The sequence below is a fragment of the Mauremys reevesii genome, linkage group 4 (genome assembly GCF_016161935.1).
Source record: "Mauremys reevesii isolate NIE-2019 linkage group 4, ASM1616193v1, whole genome shotgun sequence".
Lineage (NCBI taxonomy): Eukaryota > Metazoa > Chordata > Testudines > Geoemydidae > Mauremys > Mauremys reevesii.
In genome coordinates, this window is record NC_052626.1 from 85550559 (window position 1) to 85565446 (window position 14888).

The window sequence follows — 14888 nt, forward strand, 5'->3', positions numbered from 1 at the left end:
ATATTATTCAATGAGATTAAGCATGGCAGTATCTGGCCCTAAGTGACTAATGATAAACTCATTAAATCATTAAGACTTGTCATGTCATTCATTACAGAAGCCCCTTTTTGTTGTTGTGTTATGCTTCCCTCAAAAGAGATGTGCATTTTGCTGAAGGAAATTAGACTTGTCATTTATTTTCATACCACCACAAGCACTGCATTTGAAAAAAAAATCACAATCTGGAGGTGAAAGGTTTTGGACACTGCATCACTTTTTCTTTCTTTCTTTCTTTCTTTCTTTCTTTCTTTCTTTCTTCTCTCCAAGTTTATTTAGAATTGCTAAAATGCTGAATATGTTTAATTTAATTTGATGGGATTTTTGTGGAAACAAATTTACATACTAAATCATTAATTCAGAGTTACAGTCTGTTGCGTATATAAGCAGTAATCTTTTTTGGAATAACTTGAGTGAAATTCAGGTGCAGTGTCTGGGATTATGATGTTCTTCTAGGTCAATGGATAAATTCAGTTCAAATGAGATCTCAATTATAAAATGGCATTGGCTGTTCTGATTTTATTTTCCCCTTATTTTAACAACTGGTCCTTCCCTTAAACTGACCTTTTAATACATTGTACATTCATTCCAGGTGATCGGATTAGCGTATTCTGTTGTTCAGTGAGCGTTTCTATGTTTATTGAATGTTCTCAGTATTTTCTTTTGTGGCTGTTGTTCTGTAAAAGGGACACATTCAAATACAATACTTTTCATCAAAATGTCAGCAGTTACCAATTTTTGCCACACAGTGATTTTTAGGATGTTCTTGTAGTTAAAACACTCGACTGGAACTCAGGAAATCTGGATTCAATTTCTGGCTCTACCACAGACTCCCTGTGAAACTTTGGGCCAATCACTTAATCTGCGTGCTTCTGTTTCCCATCTGTAAAATTAAGAGAACACTTCCTTTCTCCCATCATTGTTTATTTAGATATTCAGCTCTGCAGGGCAAGACCTGTCTCATACCAGGTGTTTGTACAATGCCTAGAGTAATGGGGCCTCAATGTTATATCTTCTAGGCACTACCATAATATAAAAAGTAAATGAGTATGATAAAAATAGCAAAAAAACCAAAACAAACCAGTTAAAATATCAGTTATTTCCTATTCTAAATATAGGGAAAGTTTGTGATAGCTCATAGTATGTCTACCCTACAACTGGGGTGTGTGGTTTGCAGCATGTGTATACATAGCTGAGCCAGCTTTTATCCAGCTATCTCAGATATCAATAGCAGTGAAGCCATGGGCAGCATGGGCAGTACAAGCCTTCGTGGGACCCTGGGTACTTACTCAAGCAAGCTAGCCTGCCCTGAAGTCCATGTTGCCATGGCTTCATTGCTGTCAGTATCTGTGCTACTTAGATTAAAGCAAAAAACATGGATATGTTGAGACATGCTGCAGTCAGTCCTCCAATCACTTCCTCCAGATTTCAACCCTCAGTTACCACAGGGGAATGCTCTCTTTACAGGATCTGCACCGGCCATTAAGAAATGAATATTCTTCCCAAGGCTCTGCTAACATAATTACAACTGATGGTGCTCCAGCAAAGATGTACATTTAAAGAGGCTTTGCTAGTTTCAAGTAGAGCTAGTCAGGAATTTTCCAGCAAAACTGAGTTTAATTAACATAAGAATATAAGAATGGCCCTCCTGGGTAAGACCAAAGGTCTATCTAGCCCAGTATCCTGTCTTCCGACGGTAGCTAGTGCCAGGTGCTCTAGAGGGAATGAACAGAACAGGCAATCATCAAGTGATCCATCCCCTGTAGCTCATTCCCAGCTTCTGGCAAACAGAGGCTAGGGACACCATTCCTGCCCATCCTGGCTAATAGCCATTGATGGACCTATCCTCCATGAATTTATCTAGTTCTTATTTGAACCCTGTTATGGTGCTGGCCTTCACAACATCCTCTGGCAAGGAATTCCACAGGTTGACTATGCATTGTGTGAAGAAATACTTCCTTTTATTTGTTTTAAACCTGCGGCCTATTACTTTCATTTGGTGCCTCCTAGTTCTTGTGTTATGAGAAGTAGTAAACAACACTTCCTTATCTACTTTCTCTACACCAGTTTTGATTATATAGACCGCAATCATATCTCCCCTTAGCCGTCTCTTTTCCAAGCTGAAAAGTCCCTGTCTTATTAATCTCTCCTCATATGGAAGCCATTCCATACCCCTAATAATTTTGTTGCTCTTTTCTGAACCTTTTCCAATTCCAATATATCTCTTTTTGAGATGGGGCGACCACATCTGCACATAGTATTCAAGATGTGGGCACACCATGGATTTATATAGAGGCAACATTATATTTTCTGTACTATTATCTATCCCTTTCTTAATTATTCCCAACATTCTGTTTGCTTTTTTTGACTGCCGCTGCAGATTGAATAGACGTTTTCAAACAATTATCCACAACAACTCCAAGATCTCTTTCTTGAGTGGTAACGGTTAATTTAGACCCCATCATTTTATATGTATATTTGGGATTATGCTTTCCAATGTGCATTACTTTGCATTTATCAACATTAAATTTCATCTGCCATTTTGTTGCCCAGTCACCCAGTTTTGAGAGATCCTTTTGTAGCTCTTCGCAGTCTGCCTGGGTCTTAACTATCTTTAGTAATTTTGTATCATCTACAAATTTTGCCACCTCACTGTTTACCCCTTTTTCTAGATCATTTATGAATATGTTGAATAGGACTGGTCCCAGAACAGTCTCTCGGGGGACACCACTATTTACCTCTCTCCATTCTGACCATTTATACCTACTCTTTGTTTCCTATCTTTTAGCCAGTTACCAATCCATGAGAGCACCTCCCCTCTTATCCCGTGGCAGCTTACTTTGTGTAAGAGCCTTTGGTGAGGGACCTTGTCAAAGGCTTTCTGAAAATCTAAGTACACTATATCCACTGGATCCCCTTGGTTAACATGCTTGTTGATCCTCTCAAAGAATTCTAGTAGATTGGTGAGGCAGGGGTTCCCTTGGAAAATCCTGGTTCATTGAACCCAAAGAATGTGGCAGAAACATCTGAGGTTCAACAAACTTTTGTTGAATAACAGGGAATTTTCTGTTGGAAACCTGCCTGGCTGCTGGGGAACCTGGCTTTCCAGTGCCTCTGTCCCAAGGGCCCACATGGACTGCCCTGGGTTGGAGATCCCAGGCTTCCAAGGTATGGGCTCAGGGGCAGCCCTGCCAATCGTACTGCCCAGTTTTGGCCAGCTCTGGTTTCAAGCCCAAACTTAGGGTCTGGAGATGGATGGAACCCAATGTTTGCCATATTTAAAGTATATAACAAAAAATTTGCATTGAGAAGAAAAAAAAATCTCATTTCTTGTGCATTAGAGAGGGCAGAGAGATGCATTCCTAACAGAGGATTAAAATGCATGTGATTTTTAAAATCAGTTATGTAAACCTTACCTTACACCTTATTCCAAATGTTTGTACTGGTGACCCCTTTCACACAGCAAGACTCTGAGTGCAACCCCCCTTTATAAATTAAAAACACTTTTTTATATTTAATACTATTATAAATCCTGGAGGTAAAGCGGGGCTTGGGGTGGAAGCTGACAGCTCGTGACCCCCCAATAACCTCTCAACCCCCTGAGGGGTCCCGACCCCCAGTTTGAGAACCCCTTCCTTATACCATCCTGTGCTTTGCTGCACATTGGGCCACCCACATTTGCCATCCTTGCCTGTCAACTTCCCTTCTCTCCAAATCTTCCCATTTCATGTTGAGGTGCTTGATGTCATTCAGAACTATTTGTTTTCATGTTATTTGCGGTCTTCCTCTCTTTCTTCTTGCTTTTTCTGGCTTCTATTCAAGGGCAGTATTTGGTATGTGTCCCAGCCACTGATGTCTTCTTTTGTAGATTTGTGAGAGGGTGCCTTGTCAAGTAATTTTTCTGACTTCTTCATTCATTTTCCTATCTCTTATTACCAATTCAGATGTTTGTGATGAAATGCATCCTGCTTTTGCGTATCTTTCTTGGTAAGTTGCCATGTCTCACTGCTGTATGTTGTGATGGCAATAACAATTGCTTTGTACATGTTCAGTTTTGTCTTGAGGGAGATTTTTTTGAGTTGCCAGATGTTTGAGTCTTCCAAATGCAGTGTTTTCCTTCCTGATTCTTCTTCTTGTTTCTTCAGTAGTAATGCCATCTTGGCTAAGTTACTTCCAAGATGCATAAAATTATCCACCTTCTCCAGTTTCTCCTCTTCAGTTTTGATTTCTGTCTCTGTAGTCCCCATTAACATGACTTTACATTTCTTTGTATTGTATCTCAAACCTATCTTCTCCATTACTTGGTTTGTTCATTTTTGTAGTCTTTTGGCATCTTCATTTATAAGAGCAATGTCGTCAGCAAAGTCTAGATCAAATAGCCTTGAACTGTTCCATTTTAGGCCATATGTATCACTGTCGCATTGTTTTAATCCACAGTCGATGACTAGCATAAACAAAAAAGGAGACAGGACACACCGCTTCCTTACACCTGTCTTGTGTAAACATTCTTCCTCAAATCAAATTCTTATGTATGTATTCAGTGTCACGTCTGATGACAGAAAGACAGAAAACAGTTTTTACTGCTTTTTAAAAAAATCCTATTAGCCCTTCAGCACCTGCAGCGCTAAGAGAGAGCGAACTGGATTATATTCCAGCTCATGTGTCATCAATAGAACTTGCATGGTGTCAAGTATCAGAGGGGTAGCTGTGTTAGTCTGGATCCGTAAAAAGTAACAAAGAATTCTGTGGCACCTTAAAGACTAACAGATGTATTGGAGCATAAGCTTTCATGGGTGATGCATGCATCTGACGAAGTGGGTATTCACCCACGAAAGCTTATGCTCCAATACATCGGTTAGTCTTTAAGGTGCCACAGGACTCTTTGTTGCTTTTGTCAATAGAACTGGTACTGTTGTTTGAAAGCATTGGGGTTGCATAGGTGCTTCTGCAGTCAGAGTTTGAAGAACAATGGGTTCACACAGTTATAACTGATGGATAACTTGGCCTGCAAAGCCTTTGTGATATGCAGTAGGGAGAGAATCCAACTTGACTCTGAAATTCCAGATTGCAGAGCTGACAGTTGCATGCCTCCCCCATCTATTTACTTGTAAACTGAGCACATTTGATACAGAGGTCACTGAGGAACAGATTCGTATACCTTTACTCTTACAGAGTAGTGTCTGACCCTGGGAGTAGTCAGATAGTGCTTCTTCAGTGGGACTAAGGATATCAGGACCTGGCCCTGAGATACCATAAACATGGATTCTTGAGATGCCATTGTTGCAGTCATTTTTCCAACTTGACTCACATTTCTTTTCTTTTTGGTTTGAAAGAACAAACTATTCTGGGCTTTATGCTTCCTTAAGACTTCTTTAGAAACATGAATGGTACCATATAGGCTACATCTACACTTATGGTGGCATGTAGATTATAGATACTGTCTGCCCAGCTAGCACAGGTATAAACAGCAGCATAGATAGTGAGACATGGCTTAGGTGAGTAGCGTAGACTAGAGTGCTCTACATGCTTGAACCCCGAGGGTATATATATACCCTACATGACTCTTGATGCGCCAAAGCAGGGTCTCCCATATCTACACTACTATTTTCAGTGTAGTGTTGCGCTGCCTGTTCACTGCTGGAGCTTTTCCCTGTGGCAGTGAAAAGTTCTGGCTTGGGGCAGGCAATGGGAAAAGGTTCTAGAAGTGGGGAGGAAACAGGGAGCTCCCCTCTTCTGGGGCCTTTCCTCGCTGCTGGAGCCTTTCACGGCCATATGTAGCTACATGTGGAGTGCCTGTGCTCTTACAAGCTGCTGTAAGTGTAGATGTAGCCATAGAAAATCCAGTGGCTGAATTTCCTCATATCACATATAACCAAACAACTCCTTCCACCAAAATAAATACATTGAAAATACCTCACTTTCCCCAGATTTCAATCCTCAGATACCTCCACTTATCCCCAGAATATGCAGTGAAAATATATGTATTAGCTGGTCGGAAAATAGTAGGGCTGTCGATTAATCACAGATAACTCATGCGATTAACTGAAAAAAAATGAATCGCAATTAAAAAAAATCGCTATTAATTGCAGTTTTAATCACACTGTTAAACAATAGAATACCAATTGAAATTTATTAAATAGTTTTGGATGTTTTTCTACATTTTCAAATATATTGATTTCTATTACAACAGAGAATACAGATGGTACACTGCTCACTTTATTATTTTTATTACAAATATTTGCACTATAAAATGATAAACAAAAGAGAGAGTATTTTCCAGATCACCTCATACAAGTACTGTAGTGCAATATCTTTATTGTGAAAGTGCAACTTAAAAATATCTATTTTTTTGTTATATAACTGCACTCCAAAAAATAAAAAAATAAAAAAAACAAAGGGCAAAACTTTAGAGCCTACAAGTCCACTCAGCCCTACTTCTTGTTCAGCCAATTGATAAGACAAACAAGTTTGTTTACATTTATTGGAGATGATGCTGCCTGCTTCTTATTTACAATGTCACCAGAAAGTGAGAACAGGCATTCACATTGGACTTTTGTAGCAGGCATTGCAAGATATTTACATGCCAGATAAACTAAACATTCATAAGCTCCTTCATGCATTGGCCACCATTCCAGAGGACATGCTTCCATGCTGATGACGCTCGTTAATAAAATAATGTGTTAATTAAATTTGTGACTGAACTCCGGCTCTTTTACCTGCATTCTGCCATATATTTCATGTTATAGCAGTCTCGGATGATGACTCAGCACATGTTGTTCGTTTCAAAAACATCTTCACTGCAGATTTTGGAAAACGCAAAGAAGGTTGCAATGTGAGATTTCTAAAAATGTTACAGCATTTGACCAAAGGTTTAAGAATCTGAAGTGCCTTCCAAAATTTGAGAGGGACGAAATGTGAAGCATGCTTTCAGAAGTCTTAAAAGAGCAACACTCCGATGCGGAAACTACAGAACCCAAACCACCAAAAAAGAAAATCAACCTACGCTGGTGACCTATGACTCAGAGGATGAAAATGAACATGAGTCAGTCTGCACTGCTTTGGATTGTTATCGAGCAGACCCTGTCGTCAGCATGGACGCATGTCCTCTGGAATGGTGGTTGAAGCATGAATGGACATATGAATCTTTTGCGCATCTGGCATGCAAATATCTTGCAACGCCGGCTACAACAGTGCCATGTGAATTGTTCTCTCTTTCAGGTGACATTGTGAACAAGAAACAGGCAGTATTATCTCCTGCAAATATAAACAAACTTGTTTGTCTGAGTGACTGGGTGAACAAGAAATAGGACTGGGTGGTCTTGTAGGCTCTAAAGTTTTACACTGTTTTATTTTTGAGTGCAGTTTTTTTGTACATAATTCTACATTTGTAAATTCAACTTTCTTGATAAGGAGATTGATTGCACTACAGTACTTGTATTAGGTGATTTAAAATACTATTTCTTTTGTTTTTTACAGTGCAAATATTTGTAATCCGAAATAAATATAAAGTGAACACTGTACACTTTGTATTCTCTGTTGTAATTGAAATCAATATATTTGAAAATTTAGAAAACATCCAAAATATTTAAATAAAAGGCATTTTATTATTAACAGTGCGATTAATCAGATAAATTTTTATGTGATTAATTGTGATTCATTTTTTAATCTCTTGACAGCCCTAGAAAATAGCATTTTTAAAAAAAAAAACCCTCACAAATTGTCATTAAAAATTTTTGTTGACATTCCAGTAATTCAAGAAATGTCTTCTACCATCCTCTTATTATGGCCTTTGTGGGATGTCATGAACGTCAGCAGGTTTGATTGCTTCAGAAGGAGGAGGAGAATCGGTTCCAAAGTTGAGGGGCCTGGCAAAATTTACAATGTGTACATAAGGGAAAACCAAAGAAGATGATTGTATGGGAAAGAAAGTGTTTTCTAATTACTAAGGAGTTATTACCATCAATAGGAAGTAAATACAATATAGTTAAGACAGCTTAGAAATAGAGGTGCGGATGTCTGCATTTTTAAAAATGTTTTCGATTTTCATTTAGGTAACCATGTTGTGTAGTATGCAGCAACAACAAAAAGCTCTGTGTGACACTGCGCAGTATCTGTTGCAGGTAGAATTAGAAAACCACCCTCTCTTCCTTAGGTCATACTTAATCCTTTGATTAAGTACTTGCTGAACATGAGCCACTATTACGTTGTGCGTACTCAGACAAAGCTCCCGTTGACATCACTACAAGTTTTAGTTGAATAAGGAATGAATAAGGAGTGCTGAATAGGGCCCAAAGGATAGAAGTCAATTAAAAATCTGCTGAGTTTCCACAACTGGACACATATCCTGCTACACAAAATAAATAAAATCTATTGCTGCTTTTTTTCTTCCTCTATGTAATGTTTTCATTGTAATGGATACAGTTTCATTACATTGTGGCTCTGGAGATAACATTAATGTTATATGGTATCACTTAAACCTTCTGTATGGCAGTGATGTATGACTGTATTTTTGGCTGATCTTCTGGATCAATTTTTAATGATTATCCTTCTGTTTGTAGTCTTCTCTTCACAAAAGCATTCCATACTAGACGTTAATATTTTTCTGCAGCCAGCATACAGTTTATTCCATAATAAATCACACCCCAGATTCTCCTCTACCTCCAAATGTATTTATGAAGGCACACTGAATATAAACATATTTAAAAAATTCCTCATTACTGATAAGTTGACTTAGGAGATTTACTATAGTTTTAAAGATCCCATTTACCTTGCAACGTATATGGTCTTGGATCCTGCAAAAACGTACACGTGCTTAACTTTATCCACCACGAGTAGACAATGAAGTTACTCATAGTAAGCATATGTGCAAGTCTTTATAGAATGAGGGCCTAAATCCATTGTATACTTGTATGCACTGCTTTCATCTTGTCTTCTTTGTTTCACTTTCTGTACATATTTTCGCATTGTCATTTCAAAGAACAAATCAAGTGTTGTTTTGGTTCATAACACCATGGAGGATGTTTAAATTAAAAATCACTCTTTTCACTGAGACTTTTTTAAAAAAAGTTCTCTCAAATATCTGGGTTTTGTAAACCTTCCTTTTTTTTAAGTCAAACCTACATTTTAGTTCAAAACTATTTGACAATGCCAATCTGAAGATGCAGTTCATAGCTGAAATTCACTCCTGTGGGATATAACTAAACTTGCAAGCTTATGCCTCTCACCAGAAGTTGGTCTAATAAAAGATATTACCTCACCCACTCATCTCTTGAATATCCTGTGACCAGCACAGCTACAACATTGCATATTTTCACTCTTGTGGTCATCTTAATCACTAGATAACGTCAAACCTGTCTTGTATAAACGAATCACTAGCTACAGCCTGTCATTACTCAGTCAGCCTTATGCAGTTGTAAGTAATCAGCTTTTATTACAATGAGACTTCCATCTGCTTGATGTTGAGCATGAAACTTGTTGTGTAGGAGTCAGATTTTTCTAAATATCAGCAATCTAATGGGGGCAGTAGAAGGGGAGAGCTCTGGCTTATTACTATGAATTCTTCCCTAAGCGTCTGGCTGGTGGGTCTTGCCAGCATGCTCAGGGTCTAACTCATCACCCTATTTGGATTTGGGAAGGAATTTTCCCCCAGGTCAGATCAGCAGAGACCTTTGGGTTTTTACGCTTTCCTATGTGACATGCGGCACTGGGCACCTGCTGGTTTGAACTAGAATAAATAGTGGATTTTCTGTAACTTGAAGTATTTAAATCATAATGTGAGGATATCAGTAACTCAGCCAGAGGTTAGGGGTTTATTACTACAGTGGGTGAGTGATGTTCTGTGGCTTGCAATGTGCAGGTCACACTAGATGATCACAATGGTCTCTTGTGGTTTTAAAATGTATGAATGCACATTGGAAAGGCGGAGCAAGTGCATTCGCTAATTGGAAAACAGGTTTGGAAAGGAAAACATTAAACAAATTAATGATACCTTGTGAGTAAGAAATAAATTATGCAGGCTCAGAAACTTGTAGGAAAATGGTAACATTTGTGCCTGTGCCTGCCTGTAGATGGATTATTTGTGTTATCAAAAATAGCTTTTATATTTACAAGTGAATTGGTTTAAATTTCATATTGCAACTGCCAAGCCCTAGAACAGTTTAACTGAAATTATTTGCTGTCCCCTGGAGTTACTTCAGTTATTCTGGTGTAATATCATGCTGAGATTTATATGAAAATGAATTTTAATTTCTAATAAGGTAACCATATGTTTTGGAGTTGTTGTAATAAAGTGTCATAAATAATTATTGTTCCAAAGAAATTCAACCTTGCAGCGATACATTCTTATGCTTAACAGTGAACATTTGAAACAGATTACAGCCATTGCCATAGATTAAAAAACAAAACCAAACAAAAAAACCCCATCAGAATTGCAATAAAAAGCTTCTGCTGAAGTTGTGCAATTTTTCCCCTCCCTCAGTCCAAAAAAACCCACCAACATCCTATGCTTTAGAATTGCATGCATCATCAGAGGTGATCGGATGGCTATAAAGATGTACCTTTACTTTCTGCGTTTTATTAATTGCCAAGAAGAAGCTGATCATTTTTTTGCATAGGATAAATCAATTTGATGATCCAGTGCCCATTCAAGTCCTTCAATAGCCCTAAGAGAACTATTTTTGATCACCTGTTATATTATGAAAGGGAGTATGGTCTAGAGCAGTGGTTCTCAACCTTTCCAGGCTACTGTACCCCTTTCAGGAGAATGAAGCCTGAGCTCCACTGCCCAGGGCTGAGCCCCCCCTAGGTTGAGAAACATTGATCTAGATGAGTTGATATACCCCCAGAGGTATGTGTGCATCCATGGTTGAGAACCACTGGTCTAGAGGAAACTTTCCCAATCTCTAAAAGCTAATTGACCCTCTTCCATACTTAGGTCATTTATACACTATAGGGACTATAGTGGATAGCAATGGCACCATAGCTATGCCGGCATAACCCGGTAGTGTATAGGCAGCCTACAGTGATGGAAGTGGTTTTTCTGTTGTTGTAGGAACACCACTTCCTCGAGTGGTGGTAGTGAGGTTAATGAAAGCATTCTTCCATTGACCTAGATGCATCTACACCAGAGATTAGGTAGGCATAATTGTGTTCCTCAGGGGTGTGGACTTTTTGTATGGTACTTAGCTTAGTGAGGCCTGAATTCTGACTGTGCCCTTGGGCCACTACCACAGTATCAATATTACATAACGATCAAGCAATTTAAAAAAAATTCTAATTGCACCAAAATCATTAATTATAAAGGCCTGAAAAGTGAACTTTATTTATAAAGGAGGGTTAAAGAGGATATTAAGCAGAAAAGGGAGTTAAATTACTGGTTCTCTCTCCCCCCTCCCCCTCCCCTCTCTACTGTAAGTAAGCTAAGTAGCCTGTTGAATTATTTTCTTAGATTTCTAAAACAAAATGACACTCATCCAAAGCTCTATCCACACAGCATTATACAACCCATTCATAATTAATATATAAACAAGCAAATTCTCCCTTTCATTTCAGACCCTACCCTCCAAAGTGCATAGTCTGTTCTTTAGGACTTTGAGTGGTGCCTAAGTAAATTTCACCCTGTATTTATGAACATAAATGGTAATTGTGAACAGACATCCTGGTGTATTACTGTCGTCCTGCAACCACCTTGCTATGGAATTTTCAATGTGTGTTCAGATTTACCCCGGTTAATTCTAAACGCCTTCTGTAATTTTGATGGCCCATTGTAAGAAAGCCGGTGAGGCAGATTCCAACTAGAGTGGCCCTTCCTCTTGGCCCATTAGAGATTTTTTTTTTCAGAAACAGCAAGTACAAAGGAACCTGTAATTTATACATTCATTCTGTATTCTCACATGACTGTGGATTATTTATTGGGTCCATTGGCTCTTCTTATAAATGAGCCAGGGAAATACAACAGTCTGCTCTCCTAAAGAGAATTAATCCTTAGGCTGATTCACCAGAGAATTTTGAATGTAATTTGGTGGTTTAGTTCTGATACATCTCTTTTTCCCATTATATCTTACTTGTGTTAAACCTCCTATTATATCTCCACTGTGGCAACCTTGGGAATGTGCTATAATCAAGATCTTCTTTCATACTCCTAGCTGTTTTGTTAATCAGGTTCCTCTTGTGCTGCCCTTTAACCTACTTTATGTGCAATCAGTCCTATTATTACAAAAAAAACCCTTCTTTTTCTAGGCTTATCAGGTTTTGGACAAAAACACTGCAAAATCTTATGGGCTATTGAATAGTAGCAGCCCCTAATTTAAAAGCACTAGGCTGGTCAATCATGCTGACCAATGGGAGGAAAATAACAGTATTATGTCTTTCTGAAACCAGCGGGTATGTACTTGGCACAGCTAAGCCATACCTCTGCTGTTGGTATGGCTGCTATTTTTGTTTCTGCTGGGTCAATAAGGGCTAACTTGAGTATTTGTAGGTGAGAAGAGTAACCAGACCACTAGCTTGTAGTGTAGAGATAGAGGGCAAACACCGATACTGTCGTTCACCAGACAATTTAAGGAACACCCTGGTCTTTTATGCCATTTCCTATGTTAGTCCCACAGAGCAGTTTAGAACCATAAGCTTGTTTAAAATCTTATTAGACAAGTGGTCAAACAAGTCATTGGTGAAATTCACCTTTGTGGGTAGGGATATAACAAGGCCTATACTCCACTACAGTAAACTCACAGCATAGGCTAAAGAGGAACTAAACTGGTGTATGTTGCGCTGTCCCTTTGCATGGATATACACTCCATGCGAGTATTTCTGGGAGCAATATCTACAGGAAAATCCAGGCAGTCTCAGTGGCACTAAGTACAAAGAACATACATTTTGAGAACTCCAGTTTTAAAACAACTCTAAGAAATGGGAATGTCAGTCAGCACATGATAAAGTTGCTTCAGCTGTCCCTTTCTTTCATTAGAGTATCAAAGTTTTAGCTGCTAGTCTACCACCTGTTTTGTAAAGGACATCATTACTCCAGAGAGCATAGCTAATTATATTTCACTGCTTGAAAGGTCATTTTTTATAAATGCTAGCGTTTTGTGACTGTTTTATGCTATGTATCTTCTTGTCAATTTAGAGAGACACAAAAACAAGTGAAATCCATGGATGCAGTAGTTTTTATTAGATGGTGGCAGAATTCTAAAATTATCTCTGGCATGACTGCACATGTGCTTAATAGTCTTAATGAAATTAAATTTTGATCTTTAGAAGACGAAACATGAAATGAAAATTTTCATTTGTAATTGAAATTTTAGTTTTGTTTTATTTTTGAAATTCAATAGTAAATAAAATTTTGGTACCATATTATGCACTATAGTTACCGACATGCCATGAAATAGTGTAAACGTTAAATATAAAAATAAACAAAACAAAATAAATTTCAAAACTACGATTTGGTTTTGAACTGAGTTTTTTTCCAAAATGAAATTATTGAAAATGATTATTTCCCTTTTGAAGTGTTTGTTCTTAGGACATTTTGGGACAGCAATACAAATTTTCAAGAAATTTCTGTTTAATTGATACGGCATTTTTGCAACAGAAAATCCTTTTGATGAAAACTTTCTAACCAGCTCTAGTCAATTCTTTGGAATGAGTTTACTATATAGATATTCATAATACCTTCTGGGATGTTGGCATTTTGGTTTAGGGTCCTTGTCTTTACAAACGCATTTTTTAATCCAGCTTCTTCATGATAAAGGCAGTTTTGCTTTTCTGCATTTACCAAAACTTTTTTTTTCCAGCCCTGAGGTTAAAAACTTTCCAATGTCTCATTAAATCGCAGTGTTATCTCACACTTAAAATTGATTATGCGCCTTTAGTTGAATCATCGCAATTCAAATAACTTTTGTTTGCAGAACAACATTTAATGGTTATAGATGTTTCATAGCTACTGTACTGAAACTATACAAAAATGATTTCTGTAGATGCCACTTTTGCATATGTTATTGATTAGTTTACACCAGGGACTCTCAAACTGGGGGGCGGGACCCCTCAGGGGGTTGCGAGGTTGTCATCCTCCACCCCAAACCTCACTTTGCCTCCAGCATTTATATTGGTGTTAAATATATTAACAAGTATTTTTAATTTATAAGGGGGGTCACACTCAGAGGCTTGCTATGTGAAAGGGGTCACCAGTACAAAAGTTTGAGAACCACTGGTTTACATTATGTTGTAAGTGTCTTGCAGTAGAGTAACAACATCAAGCTTGAATTCGCATCTTCCCAGCATTGTAGAAATCAATTTATTAGTCATTAGATTAATTCACATGCATAGGCAGAGTGCATGTTCTATCAGTAGCTAAGGAAAAAATAAAGAAGGTTTACATGGCCACGTATCAACATGAAGGCAGAAATCTAGGTAGTGGATTTACATCTGGCAATGGACCATTGATGTGGAACGTGAATCTTCTTATATTCAGAGACTGGCCTATTAACATATAGAAGTTACATGGTGTCCTATTCTGAAAAATATACTTAGTCTCCAAACAGTCCCAGAAGTTTGTTTCTGCACAAAACATATAGTGGGTCAGATTTTGCTCTCTGTTACATTGTATTTACATCACTGTAATTGAGGACAGAAGCTGGTGCAGTAAATATAATCTTGCATCTTTTTCCTTATTATGTGAATGCATTTTGTTTTCAGTAGATGAAAAACAAAAATGGTTCTAGAAATCTAGATTCTTTAAACCTCTGACAAATATCGATTCATAGTGACACATTTTCCCTGCAAGACCTAATATGTGACACATTTGATAAGATTCTGGGTACTCAAAGCTAGTGTGCATGTAACAGGCATAGTGTATAAAA

The 14888-nt window shown here is 37.9% G+C and overlaps 1 protein-coding gene across 3 annotated transcripts in view; it reads left to right on the forward strand.

Moving 5' to 3' along the window:
- NELL1 (neural EGFL like 1) overlaps window positions 1-14888 on the forward strand; it is a 422689-nt gene that overhangs the window by 122817 nt on the left and 284984 nt on the right. The window lies entirely within an intron of this gene.